Genomic DNA, 9,559 nt, shown 5'->3' on the forward strand with positions numbered 1-9,559 from the left:
TAAATAAATAAATATATATATATATATATATATATATTTTTTTTTTTGTGGTGGCCCAGCCCACAGTATTCAGTGGCCTTTGAGGTTAGGCTCCCAATTTATTTTTTTAGAGTGGGTAAAGAGTTTCCTACTATGGGTAAATCCTTTTGAGGCTAAACTAACAACCCAAATGAAGGAGTTTATGACCCAACTTGAACCTTATCCCCTTCTGTGTGTTTCTCGTGGAGTCTTTGACTAGGTACCGAGCTTCTTCCCCTATTACTATTTCTCTTTCCTCTCGTGTATCAAACTCTCTCTCTTTCCCCAAATTTGCCAACCTCCTCCCACACCATCTCTTCCCCCTTTTATAGCCTTCCCTTAATGGGTTTGCCATCATGAGTGGTGGTTTTCCTAAAAAAGTTGGCCCATTCTAACGTATATTCCTAATCAGATAGGACCCATTGCACATTTCTGAATTGATCTTGTTGGAACTTGTGCCAACCTCCAAATCTATGCTCGACGGTGGATATCCCCAAGGCATTATGTGACATTCTCGTTGATGCCTTGGATCGGTTTATACTGTACCGTGCTCAGACCCTCCATCATTTGTTTGGTACGATTTGGGTGGGTTTGACTTATGTGGGCCTTGGTCTTGGGCCTGTACTTGATTCTTGGACCATACGTATATATATATACACACTAGCCTATGAGCACGCGCTCATGCGTGTGCTTAGAGGCTCTTCTATTTTTTTTTTGGAAAAAGTTAATAATTTGTATTCATTATAATTTGGGATTACTACATTTTCCAATTACAAAAAAAACTTAGGGGTGTGATGAAAAATTATTTCACCTGCAAAAGCTATTATGAAGAAGTTGATAAATCAATGTAGAAAATTGAAATATTTACATCAGGTAAAACCGCAAAATTATGCTGGTTATGGTGGAGAAGTTGGTGGAGCAATGTTTTTTGTTCCACATTCTAATTGCTTTCTAGCAGCATTTTCCATGAACATATGATACAAAATGTGTTACTTTGTGTTATTAATAGACACTTAAACATACACAATAATGATAAGTACAATACAAATCAAGCATAAACTTGTGAAACGAAGTATTAGAACTGACCTTGTGATGATATTGCATAGCTCCATGTATGTGAAATGGCCTACTTCAGCTTGAGACTTGAAAAACTGTCATTTAATGACAAAATTTTTTATAAAAAAATTTAAATAAAAACTATCTAATTAAGTTTTTTTTTTTTTTTTTTAGATGTGGTAATGATTTGTACCTGCTTTAATATCACATCGTCCTTGACTCTCATTTTCAGTTTGTCTTTACTGTTTTGGATGTTGAAAATTGCATCATCCTTGGGAATTTTTGAATTGCCTAGCGGTGAAGAATCTTCAAGCTATCAACTTGCAAATAAAATATCATCTGAATTAATTGAGTTTGGCTGTGCCTGTGAGGAGATTTAGTAGAATTACTCAGGGGATTCTTTATTTTGTTAGGGTCTTTTCTCTGTTTTTGTTGGTTAAAGTGAGTTTGGCAGTTTGGGTTTTCATTAGAGTGAACATATTTGTAATTGTTGAAATTTATAATGGTTTTGTTTTTCGTTATGGGTTTTTTCACTCTCTCTAAAATAGTTTCAATTATTCAGAAAAGAAGCAAATTTGTTCCCTTCTTTTTACAAACTCTCAGACAGTCTATAATTAACTAAGAATTTAAAATCCAATAACTATAATAGTCCAAACTTAAAGGAAAAATAAAATATAAGCAACTTGAAGGCAAGAATAAAGTGCTTATTTTCTAGGTTCCCAAATCCAATTACCAATCAAATTTGTTATAGAACTTCTCACATGCATACCCACTTATACTTTTAGTTTCAATAGAAAAGCAAACTTAATGTATACCCAATAGTTTCACAAAATGAGTGATCCCAACCCCAATAAACATCACATAGATTAAGGTAATTTTCTTCTGCTAACCTATTGACCAAGATTTCTAGTTTACATTGCAAAAGATGAGAACAAATTTAATAATTAACCCAAATTCTTCCTTTTCCAATATATTCAATCACTATAAGAAATTTGTACTATTGCGGCAGTTTTTTTGTGTCAGGTGCAAAAACCACCGCTATATGTCACATATTGCGGTATTTTTTGGGACCGCTGCAGTAGCTCTAGTCTTTTGCGGCGTCCTACAGCAGCAAGCCATAAAACCGCCGCAATATATATGTTTTAGTGGCGTTAACTTAGATATAGCGGTGCTCCAAAATCCTACCGCAATAAATATATCATTTTGTGCAGATACTTTTGCAATGTACTACAGCGGCGTTTGTTTCGGTCTATAGCGGCGGTTTTGTGACCGCCGCAATAGACCTTTGAATTGCCCATAATTAGTCTAATTTTTTTCCCTTTTTTCCCCCCTACCTAAATCTATTAATTTAGACCCTAACCTTTTCATTTCTTATCGGATTGTATCCCTCTAAAACACACACACACTCTCTCTCTCTTAAATTAAAATCTCACATCATTGTTCTCAAAACCCAAAGATCGATATTCCCACCACCACCATGCATTCTCACTCTCAAACCCTAGATTGGGCCTCTCTTTATTAGCACTCACCACCGTTGCTAGCCGATTGATGCCCCCAATGATCAATATTTGAATATTAATTTCACCAAGTCTAGTGGTATTGGGACTATTTATTAAGTTTGACTGGGTTTGACCAACTTAAACTAAACTTTGACTGCGCCTTTCTCTAAATCCGACCGTTTGATTGTGACCATAATTTACCAAAATTAACTTTTCATTACACTCTTCAAATCCAACGGTTAGATTTCAAATCTAAGTCTGGCGCATGATAGACATGTGTTGTGTACCTGTATGGTTATGTTTTCTCAATCTGACCATCCAATTGGTCTCAAATTTCACCAACACTAATATGTTACTATACTCTTCAATCCCAATGACCAAGATTTGAATATGATTTTCACCAAGTCCAGTGGTCTCGGGACCATCTATTAAGTTTGACCGGATTTGACCAACTTTGATTAAAATTTTGACCATGCCTTTCTCTAAATCCAACCGTTTAATTGTGAGCATAATTTGCTAGAATGAACCTTTCATTACACTCTTCAAATCCAACGGTTAGATTTCAAATCTAAGAATGACACGTGATGGACATGTGTTGTGTACTTATATGGCTATATATATTCTCTCAATCTGACCATCCAATTGGTCTCAAATTTTACCAACACCAATATGTCACCATACTCTTCAATCCTAATGATCAAGATTTGAATATGAATTTCACCAAGTCTAGTGGTATCGGAACCATCTATTAAATTTGATCGGGTTTGACCAACTTTGACTACGCCTTTCTCTAAATCCAACTGTTTAATTGTGACCATAATTTACCAGAATGAACTTTTCATTACACTCTTCAAATCCAACGGTTATATTTCAAATCTAAGAATGGCATGTGATGGACATGTATTGTGTACTTTTATGGCTATGTTCTCTCAATCTGACCATCTAATTGGTCTCAAATTTTACCAACACCAATATGTCATCATATTCTTCAATCCTAATGATCAAGATTTGAATATGAATTTCACCAAGTTTAGTGGTATCGGGATCATCTATTAAGTTTGATCGGGTTTGACCAACTTTGACTAAACTTTGACCGCGCCTGTCTCTAAATCCAACCGTTTAATTGTGACCATAATTTACCAGAATGAACCTTTCATTACATTCTTCAAATCCAACGGTTAGATTTCAAATCTAAGAATGGCATGTGATGGACATGTATTGTGTACTTATATGGCTATGTTCTCTTAATCTGACCATCTAATTGGTCTCAAATTTTACCAACACCAATATGTCATCATATTCTTCAATCCTAATGATCAAGATTTGAATATGAATTTCACCAAGTCTAGTGGTATCGGGTTCATCTATTAAGTTTGACCGGGTTTGACCAACTTTGACTAAACTTTGACCGCGCATTTCTCTAAATCCAACTGTTTAATTGTGACCATAATTTACTAGAATGAACCTTTCATCACACTCTTCAAATCCAACAGTTAGATTTCAAATCTAAGAATGGCATATGATGGACATGTGTTGTGTACTTATATGGCTATATATATTCTCTCAATCTGACCATCCAATTGGTCTCAAATTTTACCAACACCAATATGTCACCATACTCTTCAATCCTAATGATCAAGATTTGAATATGAATTTTACCAAGTCTAGTGGTATCTGGACCATCTATTAAGTTTGATCGAATTTGATCAACTTTGACTGCGCCTTTCTCTAAATCCAACTATTTAATTGTGACAATAATTTACTAGAATTAACTATTCATTACACTTTTTAAATCCAACGGTTAGATTTCAAATTTAAGTATGGCAGGTGATGGACATGTGTTGTGTACCTATATAGCTATGTTCTCTCAATTTGACCATCCAATTGGTCTCAAATTTCACCAACACCAATATGTCACCATACTCTTCAATTCCAATGATTAAGATTTGAATATGAATTTCACCAAGTTCAGTGGTCTTGTGACCATCTTTTTAGTTTAACCGGGTTTGACCAACTTGAACTAAACTTTGACCGTGCCTTTCTCTAAATCCAATCGTTTGATTGTGACCATAATTTACCAGAATTAACCTTTCATTACACTCTTCGAATCCAATGATTAAATTTCAAAAAATTAATAATAATGAAAGGAATTAATAAATAAATTTAATTATCTTATTTTATTTTTAAAAAAATTTAGAAATTCAATTTTTTTAAAATTTTTATGTGATTTATTATTTATTTAAATGCTAACGTGGAATTTTTAATATGCTAATACGTTTTTTTTTTAATATTTTTCTAATAGCCATGTCAGCATTTAGTGTGCAAACAGTACACTCCATTTGCCATGTAAGCAATTTTTGTTAGTGGGATGTCGGTAAGGACCAAAATAGAATTCATTTTTCATTTTAGGGAATAAAAATGATAAAATAAAAAAGTAGGGACCAAAATAAAAATAACCTCAAAATGTAGGGACAAGAAAGTGCATTTATGCCCCTTTTTTTTTACCCTTCCCACACAAAATTTCCCACGCCTAAATATTTTTATGGCGTAAATGCACTTTTGGTCCCTACATTTTGCACTTTTTCCATTTTAGTCCCTACATTTTATTTTTACTACTTTTAGTCCCTAAACCAATTAACGCGTGACATTTAAGTTCTTATTGTTAGCCAACTAACGGAAAAAGCTGAGGTGGCAGACGGAACACCCTATTAGCTAACGTGGCGCTGATATGGCTATTAAAATATTATTAAAAAAAATATTGTTCGGGATTTTTATATGCCATGTCAGCATTTTAATTTTTTTAAAAAAGCCATGTCAGATAAAAATTTTTTTTTTCTAACCTAATTATTTAAAAAAAAATTAGTTAAATTATTTTTTTTCTTTTTTTTGGAAGAACATGAAGAACTTAGAACTATGTGTTCTTCATTTTCTTCCCCAACTAAGCTTGCCCGGAAAATTAAAAATTAAAAATTTATTTTTCTTTTCTTGCATTTTCTTAGCAACCAAACCCATAAAATCACTCAAATTTACAAAATAAAAAGACATGCCCATAAAATTTTACAAAACAAAACACAGAGACATTCAACAGTTACACAAAGCCATTCAACAAGATTTTCTTATGCTTTGAAACCAAACACAAAAAGAAAACACAAAAACCAAACACAAACTAAAACCGGACTCTGGAGAGTTGTGTGGTACATCTGTGAGCCTTCGTTGCCAGTTGCCGTCAGAGGATCTAAACGCTCTAGTATCAATCACCTCTGATGAGGACCTCGCGAATCTCATCGAAGAGTACAACAAGGCCGCGTCACCGCCTTCGTCTCTGAAGATCAGACCGTTTCTCTCGCCGCCGAAACCTCCCAGAAAATCAATCTCTTCTCCTCTTCCTCCTCCAATCCCTAACTTCTCGACATCTTCATCGAAATCATCGTCGTCGTCATCGTGTTCCACTTCGTCTCTGTCTCACAGTCCCATCGGCACCACCCCGAGGTTTTCAATGCTGGTGGCCGACGTGTGCCTCCGCCAGATCTCGCCGCCAGTAGCTCCGTTTCAGAGATCTGTGGCGAAGATCAAGCCTCACTGTGCTTACTGTGCTGATGGAAACCCTAGCAACATCTAACTCATCCACAATGGGAATCACTGGCAATAGCACCAAATCAGATGGACTAAAATTCAACAAATCCAAAAAAAAAACGTATGAGAGGATGCAGGTCTTTTGATTTTAGTGGGTGTATGTTGAGTTAAAATTTCTGAATATGCAGATCTGTTTTTGGGTTTGATTGTTGGTGTATGTTAATTTCTGGGTTTTCAATTTTGGTGGGTGTATGTTGATTTCTGGATTTTAGTTGGTGTATGTTGATTACTGTTTGATCTAAGTTTTGAATTTTGATTTGTTTGGTTATAAAGAAAGTACTGGAAAGGTGAAGAAAAGAAAAGACAAGAAAATAGGAATTAATTTACTAAAAACATGAAGAATATGAACAGTAAGAACACAAAGAACATAGAGATGATCTTCCAACAAAATAATGAAAAGAAAAGAAAATTTTATTTTAATTATTAATTATTATTTAAATAATTAAATAATAACTAAAAAATTTAAGTTTTGTTTTTTAATTTATTTTCTTTTTTGGTTTAAATTGTCTGACATGGCTTTTTTTTTTAAAATTAGAATGCTGACATGGCATATAAAAATACCAAATAATATTTTTTTTAATAATATTTTAATCGCCACATCAGCGCCACGTCAGCTAATAGGGTGTTCCGTCTGCCACCTCAGCTTTTCCTATTAGTTGGCTGACGGTAAGGACTTAAATGTCACACGTTAATTGGTTTAAGGACTAAAAGTGGTAAAAATAAAATGTAGGGACCAAAATGGAAAAAGTGCAAAATGTAGGGATCAAAAGAGCATTTATATAAAAATAGGCGTAAATGCACTTTTAGTCCCTACATTTTGACGTTTTTCCATTTTAGTCCCTACATTTTAATTTTTCCACTTTTAGTCCCTGATTCAAATTAACGCGTTCTATTTTGGTCCTTTCCGTTAAGTCACCAACGGAAATTGCTTAGGTGGCAAACTGATACTAACGTGGTCAATTAAAAAATAATAATAAAATTTAATTAGCATTTAAAAAATGCCATGTCAGCTTTTTAATATAACAAAATTTATTAATGAATTTTAACAAAATTAAAAAACAAAAAACAAAATTAAAAACAATAAAACCCATCAATTCATACCTAATTCATTTTGAATAAGAACACAATCACAAATTTAAAGAACACAAACCCAGAACCAAACACAAAAAACACAAACACAAATTTAAACATTAACACAAGATCATAAACACAAACACAAAGAACACAATAACAAACATAAACCAATTAAAAAGAGTAATTAAAATTTTTTCTTTTTTTTCTTTTCATTATTTTCGGAAGAACAAAGTAACATGTTCTTCATGTTCTTCGGGGTTGCCCAGAAAATTAAAATAATCAAAATCCCTTTCCTCCACCGAATCCTCCAACAAATCAAACCCACAAACCCAGAAAAATAATAAAATCCACATGAAAAAAACAAACCCAGATAAAATTGATAAATTAAACATGAAAGTTCAAAAACGTGTAAAAACACCTTTGAACGTTTAGACCCCCAAATTACAACTTAATCAATTCAAGCAATATGTCAAACAACTAGTGTGTGGAAACTTAACATATGCTATAATATGAAATTGATTAAATACTATCTAAGCCATAACAGATTAAAATCCACAGCAGATAAATGAAAAGGCAAAGATAGAGAGGAAGGAAGATGCAAACACAAAGACAACACGCGATGTGTTATCGAAGAGGAAACCGAAGCCCTCGGCGTAAAACCTCTCCGCCGCCCTCCAAGCGGTAAGCAATCCACTAGAAAATACAGTTGGGATACAAGGACAGCAATAGACCCTCCAAGCCTAATCTACCCAGTGCACCTAAGCCCTCCAAGCTTCTTGCTCCAACGAGGTTGCGTCGAACCTTTTTCTTTTCTAGCTTCCCGGATTCTGCTACTTGACCATAGCATCAACCAATGAAGATTGGTTCCTTCCTAACTGCTTCCCAGAAATCCAAACGACTGTCTCACAATGATGATGATGGTGAGAACCAGGTTTGGTATAATGCCTCTCAAGGATTTAACAATGGAGAGGAAGAGAGTTGAGAAATTTGAAGAGATTCTAAGGTAGAGATTGTGGGTGAAACAATCTGGTTTTTCTTTAGGGTTTCTCTCTCAAAATTCTCTCTGGAAGCTCTCTTTTCAATCGTGGGTAAAAAGGGTTTATACTGGAGTGGAGAGGAATGTGAAACGTCAGGTTTTACAAAACAGGGGTGGCTCGCGGCTTGACCTCGCGGCTTGACCAAGTCGCGGATCCAGTCGCGAGATAACCGTATGGCCAGTTGTCCTGTTTTGTCCTGTAGTGCTCCAGCTAGCATGACTGTTCACCTTCCAGCATGATTGGCACGTGTGCTGCTTCTGGCGGCTTGCAGCCGCGAGTCACCCGCGAGTTCCAGCCGCGAGTCTCTGTTTTCTTGCACACTCTTGAGCAATCTTCACTCTATCTCACTCACTACCCTTACATCAAACCCACCTAAATACAGGGTTACTAAATGCTGAATTACAAGCAAATTTGGCACGGAATAAAGCCAATTAGATGGTTGAATAAATTCAACCTTACAATCTCCCCCTTTGGCTATTCCGTGACAAAACCCTAAAACAGACTCTAGACTTAACATGTGAGTTGGGAACAGTTGAACAAAAACTCACTCACACCTAACTCTAGAAGCTGTGAAGCACTTGAATCATATGAACATAATACTCCTGAAACACAACAATACACCATGATCATTGTAAGCAGAAAATTATAAAATGCATATGAAACAGGCAATATGTGATCAAGCAAAGATGGAGTTTAAGAAACAAACCACGGCTTGATCAACCAAGTGAACACCACAAGGTAGTGATCACAGTGCTCATTCACACTTGGAATGAACACAAGGACATACAAGTTAACAAGCACAAGGCAAGACACTTGTATGCACAACACTTAACCAATGCATATCACACAAGGCATATGCATCTAGGAACAATCCTACAAGGGCACAAGAGTGATAGTACATAAACCAAAATGCAGAACATTTAGATTAAAGTACTGTTTTCAACATAGTATAAAGGCTGCACTAAGCAAGGTACAAACCATAAAGCCTACAAACTTTGCATAAAACATTAACCCTAAAAGCTTACAAAAGCACATGGGTACAAACACTAAACATCCTGAATAACAGTTTACAAAACATAATATAACAACGTAAAGTGAAAACTTAAGCTGAAGAAGAATGTAAAGGCACTCCCCCTTAGGTAAAGGCACTCCCCCTCTGATCATGCCTATCTCTCCCCCTTTTTGTCATGGAATAGGCTAGTCATCCTCTTCCAGCTTTCTCTGAATTTGATCCAATTGAGT

This window comes from Quercus lobata, chromosome 4, assembly GCF_001633185.2.
Source record: "Quercus lobata isolate SW786 chromosome 4, ValleyOak3.0 Primary Assembly, whole genome shotgun sequence".
Lineage (NCBI taxonomy): Eukaryota > Viridiplantae > Streptophyta > Magnoliopsida > Fagales > Fagaceae > Quercus > Quercus lobata.